Source organism: Eulemur rufifrons, chromosome 7, assembly GCF_041146395.1.
Source record: "Eulemur rufifrons isolate Redbay chromosome 7, OSU_ERuf_1, whole genome shotgun sequence".
In the NCBI taxonomy this organism is placed as follows: Eukaryota; Metazoa; Chordata; class Mammalia; order Primates; family Lemuridae; genus Eulemur; species Eulemur rufifrons.
Window position 1 is genome coordinate 227,843,678 of NC_090989.1, and position 25,173 is coordinate 227,868,850.

At 41.7% G+C, this 25,173-nt stretch overlaps 2 pseudogenes; both read right to left on the reverse strand.

Moving 5' to 3' along the window:
* Nucleotides 1-11,402: 11,402 nt before the first annotated feature.
* On the reverse strand, nucleotides 11,403-12,305 carry LOC138387246 (KIF-binding protein pseudogene; annotated as a pseudogene).
* A 141-nt stretch (nucleotides 12,306-12,446) lies between these two features.
* On the reverse strand, nucleotides 12,447-13,268 carry LOC138387247 (KIF-binding protein pseudogene; annotated as a pseudogene).
* Between the last annotated feature and the right edge of the window lie 11,905 nt (nucleotides 13,269-25,173).

Here is a 25,173-nt window from a genome sequence, read left to right on the forward strand (position 1 = left end):
TTTTGTATGTGGCCTGCGTTGCTTTGGACACTCCCACACCCAAGGGCAAGAGTCCTGACCACAAATCCTGGCCCAGTGAAGGCAGTTCTGCTTTTCCTTGCCTGGACTTGCCAATGGGGACAGCCCACCACTCCCAGCCCATGCCCCTCCTGAGGCCCTTTCGTTCAGATTCACTAGGTACTGGACTATTGCTGCAGCTGTCCAACTGGCCCAAGCCTCTGGCCTTGTCTCTCGGGCCACCCACTGCTCCACTGTGGCCAAAGTCATCTTTCAAAAACAGAAATCACACCATGTTACCTCTCTCAGGCTCTTCAGTGGTTTCTCATTTCCTACAAAATGAATTTTAAGTCCTTAGCCCAGCTCAAGTCCCCCTGAAGACCTGACTTTTTACTTCAAAGGTACAGGCCACATCTTAATCTTTGTGTATGTCACACAATAAATGCGAGTAGAACCAAACTACGTTTCCTCCCACCAGCACCCAATGGATGCTCAGCCCTGCCTGTCTGCTTACACCTTCTCAGGACATAGCCGCACCTGGGTCTTTTTCAGCCCCTTTCTGGTGCAGCCTGGTCCTGGGTCTTGGCCCCTCCTCTCCTATGGGATCCCTGCTATTTTGAAGATGTGACTGTGTAACTACTGTTCAACCAACTCTGCTTACGCTGTGAGGGTAGCTGAAGTGTCCACAGGCAGGAGGAATTAGTCTAGAAAGAACTCATAAAAGAAGAGACAGTGCCAGCTTCACGGTGTTGCACAGGGGCCCTGTGCTCAGAAGTGCTTGGTTAAAACTGTGTTAAAACTTCTTCCTGCAGCCCAATTTGCATACAGCACGTGCAATGCTCTGCTGTTGCCATCTTGAAATTTTTATTTTAATTTTATTTTTGAACTTCTCTTATATGAGTTATACTAATAATGGTGTTTTATTTTTTGTATTTTATGGTGCTTTGACACCTTAGGGCCTTGTGGACCTGGAGCAGGACTGCCTGTCCCGTGGTTAGCTAATTCCTAGAGATAAGGAACAACTTGCCTGTGAGCATGCCTTTGGTATGCAAACCAGCCAATCCAGATCCAACACTCCAAATCACCTGCCCTGTCCAGGTTTTACACTTCAGGGGGCAATATCTTCTGCCCTAATCACCCCAGGGCCAGTCTTGTATAACTAGGGGCCACCCCCATAGCCCAGAGCCTATCAAAATTCTTAAAACTAAATAATCTTAACCAAGCTCAGCTCCTTCTCCTCCCTTGCACATTCCTTGTCACAAAAATCACAATAAAAACTCCGGTCCATGTATTCCCTTCACCCCTTCTGCCTCCTGACCAACCCTGGGGCTTCCCAATGTGGCCCTGCATGGTGCACCAAGCCGCCTGTTTCTAAGAAACTGTGTTAAAACTTCTTCCTTCCTGACAGTCATTTCCACGTGTACTTATCTTACCATACATGATTAAAATAAATCCCGGGAATGGGTTAAACATAAGTGAAGCTTGATGGAACAATGGCATGTGAGTGTGAGCAGAGGAGATGCACACAGCATGCGTGTCTACCACTGCTTCCTGCAGCCCAGTTCACAAACAGCACGTGCAATGTGCCGTGAGCAGATTCCTGGTGAAACTGCGTACACGGGAGTTCAGCAAGATTCAACTAGACTACAAGGGGAGCATGTTGCATCTACAACTGAGTACACTGACAGTCTAGAGAGGCCACTGTTTGCATGTGAAATCTGGAATTTGCTTCAAATGCAATGGCAAAGAAGGCAATGGCATTCTTAGAAACATGAGCGACCAAGGGCCTTATCATATCCTTTCTTATTCATGCTACTTTCCCGTATTACCCAACCACTTTTGCTAAAAATGATGACATAGAAGGAAACCAAAAGATAGAGCAACTCATAGCTCCTTTTCCTTCAAGTCATTCTTTACTCATCAATAAGTTGAAGGTAAAGAGTGTTGTTGGTAGACTGTATGCATATCAAGAAGTGAAATTAAAAAGTTGAGTTAGTTCTGTGCAGCATTTCCACTGCTGTGATAACAGTGAAATACACATGTATGTACAAGCTAAAAAATACAAATTATACAATTACATTGATTTCACATATAAGTTAAATGCTCTTATATTTGCATTTAAAACTGACATTGCACAATGTAGAGATGAATGGTAAAATTCATGCTAATAATTTAAAATGTTAATTTTCATTACCCGGAATGGTACTTAAGAGCAAATTTTAAACACTGTGACAGACAAGAGAGAGAGACTATGGAAGAAAGGAAAACACTTTATAGTTTAAAATCTTTTTTTTTTTTTTTTTTTTTTTGAGGCAGAGTCCCACTCTGTCACCCTGGCCAGAGTGCCGTGGCGTCAGCCTAGCTCAGCAACCTCAAACTCCTGGGCTCAAGCAATCCTTCTGCCTCAGCCTCCCGAGTAGCTGGGACTACAGGCATGTACCACCATGCCTGGCTAATTTTTTCTATGTATTTTAGTTGTCCAGCTAATTTCTTTCTATTTTTTAGTAGAGGTGGGGTCTCGCTCTTGCTCAGGCTGGTCTCGAACTCCTGAGCTCAAACAATCCGCCCACCTCGGCCTCCCAGAGTGCTAGGATTACAGGCGTGAGCCACCGTGCCCGGCCCAGTTTAAAATCTTTGATGGCACTTTTTTTCTGCTTTTTGAACAAGGGGTCCTGCACTTTTATTTTTCACTGAACCTATAAACTATGTGACCAACTCTGGGGAAAGAATGTCACTTACCCCTGTGATTAAGGCTGAGCCCCAAAGTACACTTATAGTGGTGGATGTGAGGGAGGGAAGTCTTACTGAGTGCCTACTATGTGATGTGTTTTGGTCAGTGGAAGTAAGAACAGGATCTGGTTAGAAAAGAGAAAGCAAGTCCACCAAAGGCTTCCGTCAGGCCTATTGCTGCCTGCATGGAGGACATGTCCTGCCACAGCAGCTGCCTCATACGGAGGCCAAAGGTCTAGTGAGGAAGCTAATGAGGAGTAGCCAGGCTCTCGTGGGCTAGGCCACCTATGTGCAGTAACCCTCCAATAAAAAATAACACAGCATTTGCACCAAAATTCTAACTATTACAGTTAAAGAAGTTGTTTCAAATTTAAGACTTCCTAGATTCAACTAATTTGGGGGACTGATGACCAAAAGGAGAAAATCTTGTTGCTTGGAAGGACCCAGATCTGCTCAAATAGATGATTTTCCTAGAGACTCCACAAAATAGAATCAAGAATTGGGAAAGAAGTTATAGTTATAATAACTCGTCTAACCCTTGAAGTGTAGTGGTAGGGACTCCACGGTCCTTCCCCAGCCTCTAATGGACAGTGACTTCTCAGGGACAGGGAGGATGGCTGATATTTCTAGCCACCTCAGTGCCCCATGCAGTGACTGGTACTAGTAGGCACTGCATAAATGTTTACAGAAGGCAAAAATGTACCAGAAAGAAAAACACAGGTTGGAATATCAAATCCACATCTCAGAAATAGGCATTGCTCCGAGGAAAGTGGCTTTCCTATTTCCTAAGTTCCAAGCCCATGAAAATATGAGGTTCTGTGATTTATGCATCTTTAAATGATACTTACATAAAACTGGACTTTCCTAGCACAGGGACAGGACCTGGGAATGCAGGACGTCATTCTCAGACATCACTGATCACACACTGCACTAAACATGGCATATGAGCAGTTGACAGCTTCCAGGTCCCCACGGTCTGGATCAGCAGTGTCCCATCCTGACTGTATTTCAGAGTCACCTGGGAAAGCTGGGAGTCTCAGTACTCACTTAAGAACCACTAATTCAGAATCTGGAGTGGTGTGGGGGATTTTTAAAAAGCTCTTCCACATGATTCTGATATAATTGATTCACAAGTAGCATTTGGAAACAACTGCTCTGGGATGACAAACTGTTGAAGCCATGTATATTTCTGGGACCATTCAATTTACACCAAGAATCAATTTGAATTATATAAATGTTATGCAAAACTCCTGGCCAAATTCTCCTTTTGGGACCCAAAAAAGATTCCTTAACACTCAGTGTAAAATTAATGATCTTTTGTTATCTGGGGAAAAAACATGAAATTTTCCAACTGTGACTATTGAACAATTGACGTCATACATGTGCACCTTTTTGACAGAGACATTTGACATTTTGCAATGAATGGAACAGGCACAGTGATGCTTTCAGGTAATATAGGAAATCTCCAGGGAGGCCTCATGGTGCAACAGTAGTGCATCTGACTCCAGGTCAGAAGGTTGCGTGTTCGAATCATGTTAGGGTCACTAGGAATATTCGTTCTTGGTATCCAAACAGGTTTACAGTGACATTTTGGGGGAAAGGGGAAAAAAAAAGAAGAAATTTCAGTCCACACACATACCTCTGCTATGTAATTGTGCTACTGAAGTGCAGAGAAGAATTTGCCTGTTGAAACTGCCCCAGTGATACTGCCTTCTAATTGGATGCCATTGCCATCACTACCAGGTATTTCTGCTCCAAGGGAAGTTACAAAATGAGTTAGAACAACTCTCCTTCTCTGCAGCAATGACTGTCATAGCCAAAACTGTCTATATCCCACTCCTTGCTCTACCCACCCCTGTAAAGTAAAAAGATGGAAAGGGCTGGTAGTCAATTTTGACTGTTCTCTGGGTCTCTTGCTCACCTCATAGCATATTTCAAAAGAACCAATTTTATTTTTTATTTTTTAGAGGCAGGGTCTCACTCTTTTGCAAGGGCTAGAGTACAGTGAGGCATGATCATAGCTCACTGCAACCTCAAACTCCTGGGCTCAAGCTCTCCTCCTGCCTCAGCCTCCTGAGTAGCTGGGACTACAAGCACATGCCACCAAGCCCAGAAAATTTTTAAATCTTGTGTGGAGATGGGGTCTCACTTTGTTGCTCAGACTGGTCTCCTACTCCTAGCTTCAATGGATCCTCTCACCTCAGCTTTCCAAAGTGCTAGAGACACTGCACCCAGCCAAAAGAAACAATTATTGGCCAGTCCCTAAAACAGCATCTCACACAGGCCCAGCCTGAGGCTCTTAAGACCACTAGGCCTGTCCAGGTAAAGCTCACAGATGGCAGCTGTCTCCCTCACGTCCCTTTCTTGGGTAACTACTCTCACCTCCCTACTGTGTGATTCCGATGAGGCTGTAAATCAAAGCATCCCATCTCCCCCTTCACGAGGAAAGCACTGGCAGCAGAGCCCTCTGATCTCCTAACTGAATGATCTCATACACACAAAGCAGGTTTATAACAGAAAATGTATGTAATACTCAAAGATCCAAGAAAGTAAATTAGCTACACTCAGAGAGAACCACGGTTATTTACTGTGCATCCCTCCCATTAATACACGTGCACACAATTGAATATACTGTATTGCAATCCATTTTTTCCAACTGAACAATCCATCTTGAACATTTTCCCACATGACGAAATATTTTTCTGCTACTGGATATTTATTATCTGCAATATGCCTCTGGATGGTTGCTCCACCCTGCCCTCTACTGTTGGACATTTGCATTGTTTCTAACTTTTCGCTATTATAAATGGTCCTCTGATAGCTCTCTCTGACTGATCTTAAATGCAAATCCTGTCTTCTCCTGACATGACACATTGTCCTTAGTCATTTACCATGTTGTCAAACCGAATTTAAAATTCTTTCTGGAGAGCTGACCCCCTGTAGTCAGCCCTGTCGGAAAGAGAATGAACACTCCCAGGTTTGAAGGGAAGGGAAGTTTCAATCAAGCCCCAACCTTAGAGTGGGGGAGTAATCAACTCCCAACCTTACAGTGACAAATTTCTCCTTCAGCAGAAGTGAAGGACATCATAATGTTCTTGTAGAACAAACAAACTTGGCTTTTTATAGGGTGAGAGTGTGGCTGTAGAGAAAAGGGGTAGATCAAATTATAGTATATACAAATTTCCATTATACCTTTAATGAAGAATGAAAACAAGTTTGGGCTGTTTTATAACATAAAGAAAAGGTTTCGTCTGTGTTCGTGCTACAGTTAGGATTCATGTCCTTTCTGTTGAATTCTCTGCCGACTGGCGCTCCCTCTAGGCTGTGCAATGGTACCATCTTGTGGCTGACACGAAAGATAATCAGAGGACACGTGGCTTTCCAGTGCGAGAGGTTGTGAGACACACCAGCTTAAGTACGACTGCAAGCCCTTCTTGAAGGGAATGTTTGCTTCTGCAGTAATAGCAAGGGCTCATCGTTGTTTATTGGCATTTAAGGATGTGTGCACTTAAAACAAATGCTCGGAGAATTCCCTGTTCCCAACTGGTAACAATCCAGAGTGAGTGGAAGTTTTAGAACCGTCTAAAACCCTAGTACTTGACAGGAAAAGTGGTTGTGTGAGTATCTAGCTCTCCTGCTGTGATAGTAAGTCATTCCTAAGAAACTCTGGACTAGCGAAAGGATCACGAGAGCGGGTGTTAGAGTTATCAATTTCCAGTGCCAGCTACGGTTTCACTGGGTCACTTAACCTCTCCATCTCTGATTGTTCGTCTGTAAAAGGAAGAGAGTTCCTGACCTGGGGGCTTCACAGGGCTGCTGAGGTCACCTATGGGAAATGTGCTGAAGTCTGTTAAAACACCAGACATAATATAAAGCCTTATTACTATTGCTATTATTATTTTTAAAATACTTTAGTGTGTGCTCCTTAAATGTTCTCGGACATGATCCTAGTGGAAGAAAGATTGTCCTGCAGGAAGAGCAAAGTGTTCCTCCCAGGGGAAGCTGTTAGGAAGGAAACAGGTTGGTGGGGAAAGGTTTAAAAGAAAAATTAACCCATCTTTTCAGGTGTCCAGCATTTAAAGCATTAGGAAGATCCCAGGAGAGCTTTCAGAGGCTGAAGACGGTTTTTCCAGGGAGAGCCTTTGAAAAAGCAATGGAGGGCAATATCCAGTTTAAAAAGTAGGACCTAGATGCTTTCTTTCTAAACACAAGAGCAATGGCAGAAATCACAAAAGGCAGACATATTTCTCGTTATTTACATTTAAACTTCATAAACCAAAGGTTCAAATACAAAACTAAAAGATAAGCAAACTTGACCTCTGCAAGTCGTTTGCAACAAACGAAAACAGAAGTCATGTTGGTAATTTGTTTAGTCCTAATATGCAAAAGGGAACTGATGTAAATATACACCTTGTAAAAGAAGAAATATAATTTTAAGCCATAGGAAAAAGAAAGCTCAACTTATTGTAATCAAGTAAATACAACTTAAAAACTATTAGATACTACTTCTTACCTATCACATATGAGGAAAAAAGTTTTAGTGAGAACACCCTATGCTGGAAGAGCTGCACTGAGACACTCATGTGTACATAGGTGCAATCTTTCTAAAGAGTGACTTGGCAATATGTATCAAGATGCTCACCAATGTGCATGTTCTTTGAGCTATTGATTCCACTGCTGGGAGATGAATAGTGCAATGGCAAAGAATGCAGACTCTGAGACAGACCACCTGGGATTGCCTCCCTGCTCCAACTTACCAGCCAAATAACTGGGCAGGAAATTGCCTAACCTCTTCATGTCTCAGAGTCCTGTAGAATGGAATGATAATGCTACCTATTTCACAAAGTAGGGTGAAGACTATATTCGTAAATGTGGGCCATCTGGAATATGCCTGGTACATCATAAAATGGCATTAATATTATTGTTATTATTCCCCTTATTTGAAGAAGCTAGCAATAATCTAAAAGTCGTATTTGCTGGCTGGGCACAGCAGTGGCTCACGCCTGCAATGCCAGCACCTTGGGAGTTTGAGACCAGCCTGGGCAATATAGCAAGATCCCATCTCTACAAAAGATATAAATAAATAAATAAATATGTTTAAAAATAAAAGTTGTGGGCCGGGCGCGGTGGCTCACGCCTGTAATCCTAGCACTCTGGGAGGCCGAGGCGGGTGGATCGCTCGAGGTCAGGAGTTCGAGACCAGCCTGAGCAAGAGTGAGACCCCGTCTCTACTAAAAATAGAAAGAAATTATATGGACAACTAAAATATATATATACAAAAAAAAAAAAAAATTAGCCGGGCATGGTGGTGCATGCCTGTAGTCCCAGCTACTCGGGAGGCTGAGGCAGGAGGATCGCTTGAGCCCAGGAGTTTGAGGTTGCTGTGAGCTAGGCTGACGCCACGGCACTCACTCTAGCCCGGGCAACAGAGTGAGACTCTGTCTCAAAAAAAAAAAAAAAAAAAGAAAAAAAAAATAAATAAAAAAAATAAAAGTTGTGCTTGTTTAGACAATATTTATTGAGCACTATTTTTGGTTGGGCAATGGAGAACAAAATAGTCATGATCTCTGACTGAAGATGCTTATAAAGTAGTTGTTTAAAAAAATTATGCTCTTAGATGGTCATCTAAAAATATTTATAGTAGCAATCAATATTAAATCACTATTCAAAAATACATGTCTATAAAGTATACTCTGGATTACTCTATAATTAGTAAAACTTATGTTTATGAGGCTTAATTTCTTTATTTGGTAAATGGAGATAGCACAGAATCATTAAGAGAATCAGAACGATTGTGAACATGAGAGAGCTTTGAAAACAGTAAAGTAGTCTACAAATGCTAATTATTACTGTGTGTTAGGGTCTGTAGCAGCTCAATTATGAAAACAATTTTAATAAACATTTACTGCCAGATACTGTACACATATTATCTCATTTAATCCTCAGTCTGAGTTGCCAGCTTTAGAAAACAAAATTGTACAATGCCAGTTAAATTTTAATTTCAGGCAAACAATGAATAATTTTTTAGTTTAAGTACATCTCAGATGCAATTATTCAATGCTTATCAGAAATATTTGGGACATATTCTAAAATTTACTCATTGTTTATCTGAAACATTTGAAACATACTAAAAATTTATTTGTTGTTCATCTGAAATTAAAACTTAACTGGGAATTCTGTGTTTTATCTAGCAACCATACATCAATCCTATGAAATAGGGACAATAATTATACATGTAATGGAGGGAGATTCAATTTTGGTGGGTACAATAGGAAATCACCCATCATTCCTACTATGGATTATGTAGAGGAGGAAATCTCTTTCTTCTTTTTTTTTTTTTTACAAGACAGGGTCTCACTCTGTCACCTGGAGGGAGTGCAATGGTGCGATCATAGCTCAACCTCAAAGTCCAGGGCTCATGCTATCCTCCTGGCTCAGCCTCCTGAGTAGCTAAGACTATATATAGGTGCTCACCACCATGCCTGGCTAATTTAATTTTTGTTTTTTTTTTAAGAAATGGAGTCTTTCTGTGTTGCCCAGGCTGGTCTCCAACTCGTGGCCTCAAGCAATCCTCCTGCCTCAGCCTCCCAACATACTGGAATTACAGACATGTGCTACTATGCCTGGTGAGGAGGAAATCCTAAATCCAGAGGTAGAATAAGAAAGCCAGATATTATTTCCCTGGTTCTCATTACTGTGTTATTTAAAATGTTATAATCTTCTCAAAATACATTAATCCCAAATTAAAGTACTAAACATAAAAACATGTTGCAAAACCAAATGTAAATGACTTTGGAATTTTCAGTCATTTTGGAAGATTGACATTCGTCTCTTCTTTTAGTGCAAGTTATCTAGAGATGGGAGAGTAAATGTGTAAATGCTTATAAGCTGTCTTGAGTTGATGAGATTTCAGCACCTCAAGGTACTTCATTTCCATGGGTGGTGGCAGTTGACTTGTTTTCTGCTGTGTCAGTGGACCTTGAAATTATCATGACTCCTTGCTTCACTTCAGTGTGCACTATCTCTCGCCGTTTGCAAGCAGCACCACTCAGGGAATAAAATGTATTAGTTCACAGTGGCCCTAGCGATGACAGAGGCATTTTCAAATATCTTTTTGGCCTTAGAGAAAAAAATGTCACTTTACTTTTGTAAAAGGTGGGTGCAAAAAAGGACCAATATTATATTGCAAAGGGTGGGAGAGTATGTGTGTGTGCCCGCAAGCGTGTGTCTGGGTGTGTTTTAGCACAGACACCAAATCAAATAAGGAGGCTTGAATTGGAGGTAGACAAAGTGAAACGGCCCCAGGAGGGCTGGGTTCCAGTCTCAGCTTTGCAATTAACTAGTGTGTGATCTCCCGCAAGTCCCCTACGCTTTGTGAGCTTCATTTTCATCATCTGCAGCACATCAAAATCTGCTCTACTCCGCAGGAATATTTTGGGACAAAGTTTTAAACCTAGAAGACATCTTAGCTCTATGCTAGTAGGAGAAGAAAGATTATCATTGGTTCATTATGGACTCTTCCTTAAAAAGTTCTAATTGAATAAATTTTGCCTTCTTGGAGCCTGCTAATTAGATAATTATTTAACTGTCTCTTTTTTAAATGACTCTCTGCTGTTGTTTGATTTCTGCCTATTATATGTAATAAGCACCTCTGTCACACACAGGTCACCTACCTCTTTGTGGAAGGTCACACAACTAGTTAATTGCAAAGCCAAGATTGGAAACCCGTCCTCCTGGTGCCCTTTCATTGTGTCTGCCTCCAAGTCAAACTTTTTTTGCTAAGCACCAAAGGAGGCAAGAATGAAAATGTCAGAGCTGAAGACAAAGGTCTTTATCGGTACATCTCGCACTTTTGTGGGATCAGAATCACCCAGAGAACTTGCTAAACATGCAGATGTCTGGGCCTCACACCAGACATTCTGAATCAGTAGGACTGCAGTTGGCCAAGAAATCTGCATATTTAGCAAGCTGCCTGGGTGATTCAGACACAGGTAGTCCATTGAGGACCTTTGAGAAACACTGGTCGTTACCAACCAAATATTAATATAAATATATAGTTAAGATTTTTTTTTTTTTTACAAGAAAACAAAAGAGGAAATGGAAGTTTTTATTAGTGAAACAAGTCAATTTTTTGTATTTCCAGGAAGGTCTTTTCACCCTACAATTAAGACAAACTATTTTACAACACTTTACAACAACATAACTTAGTTTTTAGTATTTTCAAAAGGGAAAGATTTCTTTGGGAATTTAGGAAAGCAAATATTTTAGAAAGAATAACTACAGGAAGTTTTTGTATTTTAATATAATAACAGTCGTCTCTACCAGGTACATTACCCAGCATTTTTCTTTGTTAGGAGTCTATCAAGTACTAGCCAATGAAGAATCTACATTTAGAAATTGAGGCAAGAAATGTTTATATTTAAATAGGAAACAAGCAATCCAAAATACAAATCACATGTCACTTTTACAAGGCAATTTACATAATTAGCTGTCAATTATTAATTAACTTTATGTTGATTAAGGTCCTGGCAAAGACTCGCTTGATCTGACTGTATCTCAAGCTCAAACTGCACTCATCTGGCTGTACAGGTAAATATTACAATGGAATTGGGCCTGTTTGACTAAGGGAAAAAATCACTTCCATATTGCACATTTCCTTTCTTTAAAAACAAAGATTAAGTCAGGGCCATCTTGGTTCTGAATCTCTCCATTTTTGTTGGGAGAAGACTAACCATCTCTTTGCTAAGTTCTAGCTCAACTTCTATTTCCTGGGCAGCCTCAGGGTGCTTTTCACAGTAATCAACGATAAATCTGTAATGTTCCAGTGATGTTGCCAGATTCTCTAGTTCTTTCTTGGGATCTGCAGTGATGATTTTGCCATAGAGACGGGCAACTCGGAACTTAGCTAACATGGCAGGGCGAAGAACATCTTCCCCTATATGCTCAGGAAATACTTTATTTGGGTCTCTTAGGGAGTCTAAGAAGAGCTGGTAGTACTTCAATGCTGACTTATTAAGGCTATTTATTTTTTTAATGATGTGTGAGTCAGGATCCCTTAGCTTGTCTGCAATGGCAACCTTAAGATCCATCATATCATAGTAAGCATGTGCAATTTCAAACTGAATCTGTCTGTTGACCAACAGGTAATACTGTGGATTCAGGTCTACAATTAGGGGCTCTAGCATGGCTATTCTGCATTTATGCATCTTGCACCGTCTCTCCATGTCAGTTTCAAAGAATGCAAGCACCTTAAACAGAGCACTGTGGTCTTGGACAACTTCAATATGGTCAGTGACATAACCATCAATCTGAAAGAACTCTTTTGCCTCAAAGACATAGTGCTGACCCAATAAGAAAAGTTCTCTGGCTTCTTCAAAATCTAAAGGTCTCAAATAGCTCACTTTCTCTTCTACTGCAGAGATGGCATCACACAGTTCACCGGTTCCAAACTGCACAGCTTTTTTCCTAATGCTTTCTTCCTCATCTAGCTCTTTTTTCCTTAAAGCTCTAAGTTCAGACTGTTTATCAAGATCAAGCTCTCCTATGTTGTCCTGCATGGCGAGTTGGGCATTTTGCATGAGAGTCAAACAGTATTTGATCCAACATCTTGCTATTTCCCCTTTCCTTTGATGATAAAGTTCTGGTACATCTCCTTCAGCTTCAGGAGTGTCTTCTGTAGCTGACACCTTTCCAGTTTGACCAAAAATGACATTAGCAGCTTATAAACAGTGCCTGGCCTCCATAAAGCATAGCTTATTAATGTAAAATTGTGACAAGGTAGCAGCATTAATAGCCCACTCTATAGGATGGTAGGCATTGTACTCAAGCTGGCGTTTTAGTGTGCTGTGGCAATAATGAGCAGCCTTCTCAAACATTTCCATGTGCTGGTAGACTTGAGCCAGATAATATAGATTATGAGTATAAACCTTCTCAAATCTTTTTGATCTCTCTTGTTCAGTAAGTTTCTCTTCTTCAGGAAGAAAATGCTCTGCAGGATCAAGAGGAGGACTCCCAATCTCTTTCATATACTGATTATATAGTGCTTCTGATGACTCTAGGTAAGCCTGTGCAGTTTCAATTTCTTCTCTTTCAGACCACAAGATACCCAGATTATTCTGCGCCTGGATGTAGAGGGAGACGCAGTCGTGCGAGAGCTGGTACCTGCGCAGCAGCCTCAGGCATTTCACCAGATGCTCCTCCCCCGCCGACAGCTCCTCAGTGTCGATGTGGTTCACGCGGAGGTGGAACTCAATAACCGCCAGCCTGATCGCCCGCTGGGCGATGGGCCCCTCGGCCTCCACCACTTCGGTTGGCAGCCCCAGGGCGTGGTCTCCCGCAACCAAGCCGTCATCAGCCTCAGGCCTCTCATCTTCGTCCTCGGGCGCGGGGCCGAGCAGCGCCTTGACCTCTTCCAGCAGCCCTCGGGCACTGTATTTGGACTTGTACGGTTCCTTCTCCGGGTTTTTATGCAATTCCACCCGTGACAAGGCCAGCGCCGCCTGGAATTTCTCACAGACTTCGGCCCACGGAGCGTTCACCATAGCAGCCTCTACTGCCTAGATCTCCTCAGTGTGCAGCCCAAGATTTTTTAATAAATTGAAGTGAAAAGAAACTGGTAGAAAGCAGAATGTGCACTTAATTCCATATAAAGTTCTGGGACAGAAGAGACAAGACCCTCCTAAGAGTAGGGTGAGGAGAGAATTCACAACAAAGTGTCATCTCTCAAAATGTCTCTAAGAGGGATCTACAAGATTTAGTTGATGAAGACAATTTAGGAAAATGGAAAAACCCAAGAACCAAAGAGGCCATATAAAATTAGAGGGAAACTGTATGAGGACAGACAGAGAGGGCCACAGGATAGTCTCTGGGATGGTAGAATTGCTGAGGCCTAAAAAGATGGAAGAGATTTAGGGCAGTCACTGGTCAGAGGGGAAAACTGACTCATCAAAAAGGAGAGTAAGAACCAAGTGAGTGAGAAAACAGCAAAAATGTGAGTGCCCTTATATTTATTAAAAAAAAAAAAAGCTATACAGTATGTTCATGGAAAGTTTGTGGGACAATACATAAAAATGAAAAAAATATGTTCAAAAAGAGAATTTCTTTTAAAAATATCCTATAATATTAGGATAGAAGATGAGAAAGTACTTTGAAAAGAATAAAGAATGAGTGATTGAATGAATGAACAACAAGTAGTAGTTACTTGTAGTGTTTTCTGTGATTACTAAATTTGTTCATTGCCTGCCTGGTTTAGAAGCTAGTTAATAGGGCTGTATAGCATTACCTTTGGCTCCTCAGTGCCAAATACAGTGTCTGGCATATGAAAGGCACTAATAGGACAGACAAATGGATGGATGGATGGATGGATGGATGGGTGAATAGATGAATCAAGTTTCCTTGCCAGGAATAGACAAGATAAGAATTGCGTGGTCACAGAGTACTCACAAAATTTCATAGGCTTTATTCTCTACTCTTCATGGATTGAGCTGCTTGCTAAGTGGTTGTCACAGGACTAGGGCATATTTTAGAATTGACACATGCATGCATGAACCTCTGACTGGGGCATTTTTGTCTTCCTGAAGGAAGTACATCTTGATTTATTTTATTTTATTTTATTTTGAGACAAGTTCTCACTCTGTCACCCAGACTGGAGTGCAGTGGCACTAACACAGCCCACTGCAACCTCCAACTCCCAGGCTCAAGCAATTCTCCTGGCTCAGCCTCCCAAGTAGCTGGGGCTACAGGTGCACATCACCATGCCTAGCTAATTAAAATTTTTTTTTGTAGAGATGGGGTCTTGTTATGCTGCCCATGCTGGTCTCAAATTCATGGCCTTAAGTGATTCTCCTGCCTTGGCCTCCCAGCGTGCTGGTATTACAGGTGTCCAACTGTGATTCATTTTACTTGGTATACCAGTTGTCTACTTGTTGTCCCTCAGCTGCACACCCACAACCTTCTTCCACCTATTCTGTGTTGCTATTCTGTACATCCCAGATTCACTTACTAGCTTTCTTTTATGTTCGGGCAAGAGGAAGAGCCATTATTTCGTTTCTCATACTCTTGTTTCTGCTGGTGCTTCTGAAAGTGGCTGTGTCCCTTCAGTGACACAAATTTCTGTTATTGGTCCCAGCACTAGCTGGAAGACCATTCTTGGCAGTTCTAGCATTGGCTGGGCGGGATCCCCAGAAGTCTGCTCTTAGGCTTTGATAGCAATTCCTCTTACCCCCGCAAGGCAAATAAACAAAAAACAAAAAAAAAAAACTCTTCCTTTTTGTCCCCCCAGTTCCTAAGGCTGGTAGCTGCTTCCTACAGATACTAATTTCTGGATGTTACCTTGTTCCTCTTTTGCTTCTCAAGCTCCCATTTTTTTTTTCTTTAGTTCTCTCATCTGTTCCAATACTCGTAAAACCAAGATCTGTATTAAAATCTCTTTGAAACTTCTAGAGTTGTTTCTGTTTTTCTGACTAGAATTTGAATGACACACCCAGTAAAACCAGGGTAAATACGACCACACAAGGTATTGAAAGCACAGGTTGGAGAATATTTCATTTGTTCCAGAAGACACCAGAATAAAACTAAATTATTCCATAAATTGGAGAATTAGATCATTATTAAATGCACATACAGGGAATAAAATGCCTTTCCTCCATTCTGGAATATCTCCCTGCTTATATTACCTTAGTAGTATTGTTATTATTATTTTTTTTTTAACCTGTCTGCTTTTTCATACAGATCTATGAGAATCTCCTGGAAGCCTTTCTGATTACCCCACCCAAACTTGATCTTGTTTATTCTGAATTCCTATGGTTCTCTGGTTCTCTGATTTCTTGAGCATTTCTTCAGGTATTTTACCATACAGAGTCTTCCCCTAATCACTCTCCAAACCTGAGTGATCATCAGAATTCTCAGAAAAATACAGATACCAGGACCTCACTGCCTCTCCTAATCTCCTGAATCAAAATTTCTGGAATGAGAGGTGGGTGGTATGGGGTAGAGAAGGCATCTCTATATTTTTTATATTCCTCAGAGAATAAACCATTCAAGACCAGGGCCTTCTTATTTCTTACGTCACTTTCACTGTGCCTAATACAGTTTAAACAGACAACAAAAATCTGTCCATTTTTCCAATGCATCGAATGGGGGAAGATTCCCAGGAAGGCCAGGTGGTGTCACTACTGCCTAATTAATATTTCTGGCCCAGTGAAAAACATCTCACCCAGCAAAATTTGACCTTCCCTGGACTCACCGATTCTACACTTGAATCCACTTTCCCATCTGTCTTCTTCCCTAAGAAGGAGCTGCATAAGCTTCGCCAGGAAGATAGAGGAAAGCAAAACCCAAACAGTGCAAATAACTTGGGTTCTCTGAAAGGAAATGATGGCATGCCCTGAGGCTGCTAGGCTTCATGTGAGAAAGCAAGAACTGAAAATAGCAGAAGTAGGCCTCTTATTGGCCCAAGGCCTAAAATTTCATTGCACTAGGTTCTTGGCATTAGCATTCTGAAGAGCAAGCTTCAGAAACAAATTCTTAACAAACTTGCAAGCAAAACTAAACTCCAGCCAGATTGCATTTCTTATTCACCTTTTGTAATCTCATTAGTTCTCAGTCACATTTGAGGCTGTTGTTTAAAAGTTTAATTTTCCTTTTATGTCTACTACTTTCTCGTTATTGACTTAAATCATTCCTGATTCTTGGATGAGCAAACTAATGTAGCTTTACCATGAGTTGTTTATTATGTTACATCTAAGGTGACATAGAACCCTTCGCTTCTGGCAGAAACTGTTTAGTAATTACTTGTAATTACTAACAGGTTGAGAACAGCATGTGTTCCAAAAGCAGTTTCCATACAAGCTCAGACCTAGCTGTATTTTAGGATTTCCGAATTCTAATTCCTGGATATATTAAAAATCTATCAAGATGGTTGAAAGGAAATGCAATCTAAATTTATGGGTCCAAAAGGGGCCTTCAAATGTCCTGTATAACCCTTCTTAAGTAACACTGCAACTTGATCTTCTCTATTTGAGCACCTGCTTCCAGAAAAATAGATTTCCTGGAAAATCAGCCCTTTCTTTGTGTTGATTAACCACAAAATTATTCTGTGTTCAGAGGCTTACAGTTTAATTAAAAGGGAGGTATTGAATGGTAAATGGATCTGCAGTTGTAGAAACGCTCCCCCCCTTGTCTGAAGGCCTTGTTAGCCGGGTGGTGCTAGAGAGAACTTGAATCCCTAATTACCCCGAGATTCCTCTCTTTAAGACTTACACCCCTAAATACCCATTGAACTACCCCCACTTTCTCAGGGAAGAGCCAGCTTCCACCTACATTTCACAATACTCTGCTGGGGGTGTGGGAGAGTTGTGTGTCCTTGGCTACCGATCAGTCGTTTCACTTACAGGGCAGACGGGACTAGTCTCCTGTCTCCCACTTGGTACGAAAGAGGTTGTGGCCTTTGGGGGTTGCTGCCCAGCACTCTGTTCAAAGATTATGCCTGTGACGTTTACAAATTTTCCTCCTGGTCACTTTGTGGAGCCCACACTTGCAGTGAATCCAGGGTGCTGGGCCTTGATTACGTGCTTTCATCACGGAGGGATCTTTTGAAACAATAGCAATGGAAGCTACTTTTCAGGTAATACTCTTCATTTAGTCAAGACTTACCCTCTTTGGGAAAGAACTTTCTATAAATTCCAAATATAGCTCAAAGTTCATTTTTTAAGTTGTCAATATGAGCTTTGTGGTCTTTAACAAGGACTATTACTCATGGGCCATTGTTTGCCAATTAAAATTCATTCTCTTTCTCGCTTTCTCTCTCTCTCTCTCTCTCTGTCTCCACCCCCCTTTCTTTCTTTCTCTTTTCTTGTCTTAAAAAAAAATGTCACTATCTCACTTCTTCTCTGGACAGCAAGATGCCACCCACTGCCTTACCCCGGACCTAATCATAGTCTCCCAGCTTATTGCAAATTCAGGGGCTAGGTAATAAATTACCTTTGCTTTTGAAAAATTTCTGACACCAGCTGGTTAATATCCACAAAGTGGTGTGTCTCCCCCTTACCCCCACCCTTTGCTCTCACTCCCACTCACTCAACCTCCGGCCCTCTGAACACATTCAAAACCTATCAGATGTCCAAAACGCATTGGATAAAAGGCTTTACATTCCTTGAGATCTGAACCAGGAATCTGGAGCCTCGGTCCGGATGCTGTCTCACAATATTGGGTTATAACCCGTCCTTGTTGCCATTTCAACTCACCTGTCAGCATTCAGCTCCTCCAGCCTCATAATGTTGCCCTGCAGAGGACCAGAAACCATGGACAGATGCCTCAGCCTTTTAGAAATTGCTTGTGAAATGATGATGGAGCAAGAGAGTTTGAAGAGTGTTTTGAATTTCTAAACGGAGGAAAATCTCCTGACGCACATCAGGAACAATTTGCTGTCGCCGGTGAACTGATAGCAGCTAGGATAGCATTTGTTACAGGTTGACTGCAGGACTGTTTCTGCTGTCCCTTGTATTTCCCGCACTCAGTTTCTCCTCCGCTTCCCTTTGCAAACAAAAATTTCAAGGATTTCCCCAACCCCAAAGATAAAAGTTGCTACCTGATACTTAACAGCTGTATTTCCAAGCCACATAAATGTTAGACTCCTTCCTAGACCACAGACTTAGCCTGACATTCTAGAAAAGGCAGTTCTTTTTCCTGGTCCATGAAGTTCACCCCATCCTGGAGCCCATCCAGACACTTTTCTAATCTCCTGTAGCACTTACCATCTGTTCCACCCAGGTGACACTTAGTATAAAATCCTTTAGGAACAAATAAATACATAAGACACAGTCCCCAACCTTTTGGGCACCAGGAACCAGTTTCACAGTAGACAATTTTTCCATGGTTGGGGTTGGGGGAGGGTGGTGATGGGAGCGATGGGGAGTGGCTGTAAATACAGATGAAGCTTCACTGGCTAGCCCACCCGCTCACCTCCTGCTGTGCACTGCCCCTCCCTAAGGTTAATGGAAGACAAATTTTCCATGGAGATGGGGTATGGGGGGTGGGAGGGCAGTGGAGCTCTGCAGCCCAATTCCTAACAGGCCATGAACCAGTACCCTCCAGGGCTGGGGGTTGGGGACCACAGCCTTAAGATTATTCATCCCTATCCCCATCTCACTACTCATAGCCAAATAGCAATAACCCCACCCTGGGGATGAGGAACTGACTCCCTCCTTACATGCTTTATTTTGATTATTCTCATTATTATAATAACACATATCCACAGTAGAAATTTAAAGGGGGGAAAAAATAGAATAAAAATAAAATCTCCTCTAATCACCCTTCTTTAGTAACTTTAGTAACTAAGCTGCATTATGGTGTTATCCCATTATAATAATAAAAATTGTATATATAAATATGTATTACAGGACTGCAATGAACATTTTCATGTCCAAATCTTTGTGTGTAGCCAGGAATATTTTTAAAAATAAATTGGTAGAATTGATGGATCAAAATTTTAATCTGTCTAACAATAGCAATCACAACAATGCCATTAACATTATGACAATCAGCTAGTATTCACTAAGCACACTGTATGCCAGGTACTCTATCAAGTACTTTATACTTACAATTCTAGGTGGTGGATGGATATAGTGGGAATACCTTCATTTTAAATATAAAGAAACTGAGGCTTAGGCCGGGCGCGGTGGCTCACGCCTGTAATCCTAGCACTCTGGGAAGCTGAGGTGGGCGGATCGTTTGAGCTCAGGAGTTCGAGATCAGCCTGAGCAAAAGCGAGACCCCATCTCTACTAAACATAGAAAGAAATTATATGGACAGCTAAAAATATATATAGAAAAAATTAGCCGGGCATAGTGGTGCATGCCTGTAGTGCCAGCTACTCGGGAGGCTGAGGCAGGAGGATCGCTTGAGCCCAGGAGTTTGAGGTTGCTGTGAGCTAGGCTGACGCCAAGGCACTCACTCTAGCCGGGGCAACAGAGTGAGACTCTGTCTCAAAAAAAAAAAAAAAAAAAAGAAACTGAGGCTTGGAAACTTGCCTAAAATCTCTCAGAAAGTGTCCCAGAAAATTACCAATCGGGGTCCAAACTCAGATCTATTTATACAAACCATGCTCTTTCCATCATACCCATGAAGGAAGATTCCCTCACTATGCTACAATGAATACATGAGTAATGTTTTTACTAAAAGAACTTAAGTTCAATGAACCAAATGATATCATATTGGGAGGAGCCACAAAAGTGCTTAATTCAACCCTCATCTGATATGTAAATCATCCTCTCAACATTCACAGGGATTATATAACTTTTATTTAGTTATTGCTACTGATAGCAATCTCTCTGTCTCTCTCTCTCATCCTAGACATTTCACCTTTGTTTTTGTTTTTCTTTTTTTTCATTTTTTTTTTTTTTTTTATTTTAGATATGAGATCTTGCTATGTTGCCCAGGCTAGACTTGACCTTGTGGGCTTAAGCGATCCTTCCACCTCAGCTTCCCAAGTAGCTGGGACTACAGGTACTCACCACCATTCCTGGCTTACATTTCACCTTTGGACAATTCTAACAATTAGAAAATTCATTTTATTTTGAGCTAAAAATGATTTCCTTTTAGCCTCCATCCACAGTGCTGGGCACAAGGACATAACCATCCTTCCTGTGATGGAGCAGTCCTCCCATGTGCCGTCCATCCCCCACGCCCTCCTGACTCAGGTCTTTCTCAAGCCCGGCATTTCTTTATTCTTTCTATCATAGGTCATTGAATGTCCTCACTACTGGGGGCCCTTCTCACCATATTCTAGGCTGAGTCTCTTTTAACAAAGTTGGGAACCAGCTGAGACACCAGCATGGCTACGCCTTAGGAGCAAGGAGCATGATCTGGAGCAAGGCTTGCTCTGGACCTGCCCTAACAATGCCCATAGCAAAACCGCGGCAAGATCCACAGAGGAGACAGAGTTTAGAAGATGAGTCCTGCCAGGTTAGAGGGGCTTGGGACATACCTTGAGCTTTCCATAGATCTTCCCTGACAAAGCATAAGGCCAATGAGATATGAAAAATTCATCAGAAGGACTTACCAATCATATCATGTGAAGCCAGAAAGACTATGAAATTGGAACTAACCGACGAGCACACATGTGCACAGAGGGCAGTAAAACTCAACAGAAATCCAGCAGCGGGGAGGAAGGGATGGGCGATAATCTACTTAATGGGTACAATAAATACTATCTGGGTGACAGGCACACTTAAAACCATGGACTCAAGCATTATGAAAGTGATCCATGTAGCCAAAAATACTTGTGCCCCCATAATACTTTGATATTTAAAAAAAAAAAAAAGATGCCTGTATTTGAGGACAGACACAGACTGCCCTGATGCCCAAGTGCAGTGGATAAGCACATGTCCAAGAGTGAACAAAGCTTCAAATCAATTCAACAAGGATTTACTGAGCATCTACTATACCTCAGGCACTCTCTTGTTTATCCTGCCAGGCAATAGTGCCGGCCATCAAGAATCTGTCGGCAGCCGAGAAATAAGAAGCAACACAGTGTGATAAGTGAAATGAATGACACATAAGGAAGGTTCTAAGATAGTGGAGAAGGAAGTAATTAACTTGGTATAGGGATAAGGGAGTCATTCGTTTATTCATTCATTCATTCCATAATCACTTCCTGAACAAATAGTATGTGCTCCAGTGGGCTAAAACCCAGACAAATAAAACATTTCCCGCAGAGAAGAAAAGACACACATTCCAGGTAGAGAAAACCACAGACATGTATAGATGCCTGAAAGATCACGGTGTGTTTGAGGAACTCTAAGACATTCCAAATTATGGAGAATAAAATTAAAGGGGAAGAGCAGCAGCTGTGGCTGAAGTATGCAATCACTCCTACTGTGTATTGGGAGCAACAAATCACATTATGTGCAGGAAACAGCACAGTCCCAGGTATTGTTTGTATTATGCACTAAAATAAAATCTTAAGGCTTCCCCTGCCACCAGCTGACTGAATGGACCCCTTCTTGGTCAAGGGGATATCTTAAAACTAAACTGCCTGCCACGAGGAGGGAGGTCGGACATGCCTCATCATGCCCCCCTCCCTTCTTGGAGATATCCTTTGTAACCCATTAACAGGCCTAAAGCTATGCAAGACAAACCTGCAGGTCCTCAATTTATACAACAAATAAATGTCTGGTAGTTTGTCTCTGATTAACAGAGCTCCTTATCTTAAAACATTCCAAGCCTTTAGACAAAGCTTCATGTCTTTAGCCAATTACAAGCCAAAGAATCTTTAAACCCACATGTAACCTGTAAGCCCCCGCTTTGAGATGGACCAACTTTTCAGGCCAAACCAATGTATGCCTTCCGTGTATTGATTTATGACTTTACCTGTAACTCCTGTCTCCCTGAAATGAATAAAACCAAACTGTAACCCAGCCACAGCAAGTCCCCTTGCTCAAGGCTTTTTGGGCGTGGCTCTGGGTCATGGTACTCAAATTTGGCTCAGAATAAATGTCTTCAAAATTAGTTTACAGGGTTTGGCTTCTTTTCCTTTGACAGTATATAGTATCAGGTGTTTGATAAAAGTCTTAAACTGCTAGTGGGGTACATATGCTTACCCACTGGAGTGCCTGACCTTTCTGGCCTCAAACAGGGCCCCTCTGAAGAGGGTGAGAAGGGTCGGGGGAGTTAGGCCATCTCCTTAGTCTCCCTCAGGCTGGAGGGTCTGCAGTTGTTAGTGGCTCTTGCCCACCCAGTTGTCCACTATGGGACAGGAAGAATGCCCGTCGGATACAACGTGGCTACTTCTCCTTAGAGTAACTTCCTACCGCCCTTGGACTCTATTGGGAGATGGTCATTCTCTTCCTGACAGACTCATTTCCAACCCAAAGCAATACAGAGCTGGAGGCAGAAACGGGAATTTTGCCTTAAAAAAAAAAAAAAGTTAATGTTCTTCCTTGTATCTCAGAATGCTCCATGTTTGGGGCATTTGAGAAGTTATCTCCTTGAAGGCTCACTTCCTGCCTGACCATTCCTCTGTCTCCCCATCTTCCTGTCTTCTTGCCTTCTGTTTGGGCACCACCCCTTCCTGTGTATCTGCCCTCTCCCTGGCTGTCACTGCCCCCAGTCCCCCAGGATGGAGTGCCCTGGGCCCAGTCACTTCTTCAGTCTGGAATATTCCGCCACATCAGTTTTCAGCCGGATGCCAGTGGAGCCTTCCTCTGAGTCACCGTCCACAGATGCCCTCGTATCTCATGGGAGGGACACTTCACCTTCAGAAGAGCCATGCCTCTAGTTTGCCTTCAGAAGTTGCTTAAAGACAAACTTTGAGAGTAGCAATTTCTTCCAAAGATTGCCTTGTCTAGTCTATACAAGGGATGTGTTCTCTTATTAATATAGCTTTAACCCCACTCCTTTGAATCAGTAGCACTAGACCTCTTTCTTGACCCTGTTTTCATTAAGGTTTTCCAGAATATCTGAAAAATGGCTCTGCTTGGGCCACCTGGCACCAGGTTCAAGTAGTTTCTTCCTCATTGCCAGGTTTCTTCAAGGTTTCTTCGGGTTTATGTGTGTGTGTGTGTGTGTGTGTGTGTGTGTGTCAGGCATGGGTAGGGTTGTAGGGTAAGGTGTTCAGTTTATTCTTTACATATTCTACCAGATATGTAAAGATTTATTTGAAATGGAAAAAAAAAAATCACATTTTTCCATTTCCATTGTAGACGGGGAATCCAGATGGAGTCTTGTACCATCAAAAGGAATTTGGTAAAGCACTTAGCACAATGAAACACACATCCAGTACCTAGTGACTGTTATTTTTACAAATGTCATCTCCCCAGGGGACTTTAGGATGCACTGGTCTATGTAGGACCTACCTCCTCCCCACTTAGCTGGGGTCTGTACCCTCTTCTGGGGAAGGGATACTGAAGTGAATTACCTCTCAGTATGGTCCCAAACCTCAGATTCTATTGGGGGACACAGTTTCAGCTTTTTGTTTCTTACCTGGTCCAGGACTTCAGAATGTTTTCTTCTCCCTCCAAGATCACCCCACAAATGCAAGGTCCTCTAAAGTATTGAAACTGGCCAGGCGTGGTGGCTCATGACTGTAATCCTAGCACTCTGGGAGACTGAGACAGGAGGATTACTTGAGGTCAAGGGTTTGAGACCAGCATGAGCAAGAGCGAGACCCCATCTCTACTAAAAATAGAAAACAAATTAGCCAGGCATGGTGGCGCATGCCTATAGTCCCAGCTACTTGGGAGGCTAAAGCAGGAGGATCACTTGAGCCCAGGAGTTTGAGGTTGCTGTGAGCTAAGCTGACGCCATGGCATTGTAGCCTGGACAACAGAGTGAGACCCTGTCTCAAGAAAAAGAATAATAATAAAGAAAGAAAGAAAGAAAGAAAGAATAATAAAATGAAATAAATAAAGTATTGAAATTAAGGGAGGAGGAACACACTGTTCATGACATCCTTTTGTTTCCTGATGAATGAATCATTTGCTTTTGCTATCACCCGAGAAAGTACCTCAAAGTGGTCCGTTCTCTGAGTAAATCCTATAGGTGCCTATCATGAAAAATGGAACCACACAAGATTATACATAGGAACCATGTACCAGAATGAAATAGCTGGGAAAAATCCAGAACTGCTTCTTTAGGTCACTGCTCCTCCTGAATCACTGCTTTGGATGTATTGGACCTTAATTTGTTTTTTAAAGTAAGGGAGTCTTACTTGATCCAGCAATTCCATTTTGGAAGATTTGATAGAAAAAAAAATCACTTTGGCATAATGTATAAAATGTGTGTGTAAAATTGTTTATTGTCATAGATAAGTGCAGCCTTTTTATGTTATAAATTAATTTTTTATTTTGCAATAATAGTACAGGGAACTCCTGTATATCTTTTATACAGATTCATCCTTTGCTTACATTTTCCATTTTTCCCCATTTGTTATACAGGCTTGTCTGCCTCTCTCTACACACACATTTCTGTTTCTATTTCTAGCTCTCGCTATGACTTTTTCCCCATAAGTCATTTGAGAGTAAGTTTGGAGACACTATGTCACTTCACTAAATAATTCAGTGTGTATTTCACAAGAAAAAGGATATTCTCTTACATAACCATGCTGTGATTTTCAAAACCAGGAAATTGAACATTTATACAATATTGTTATCTAATCCACATTCTATATCCATTTTTCATCAGTTGCCTAATATCTTTCCTAACCATTTGTTTTTTCCCAGTCCAGGATCTCATCCCGCATTGCATTAGTTGTCATGTTTCATTAGTCCTCTTTAATCTAGAACAGTTTCTCAGTCTTTCTTTCTGTCTTTGGCCTTGATATTTGTAAACACTACAAGCCAGTTATTTTGTAAAACTGTCCCCTGGATTGGGTTTCTTTATGATTAGATTCAGGTTATGTATTTTTGGCAAGAAAACAAAAAAAGTAATGCTGTGTCCTTCTCCGTAGAT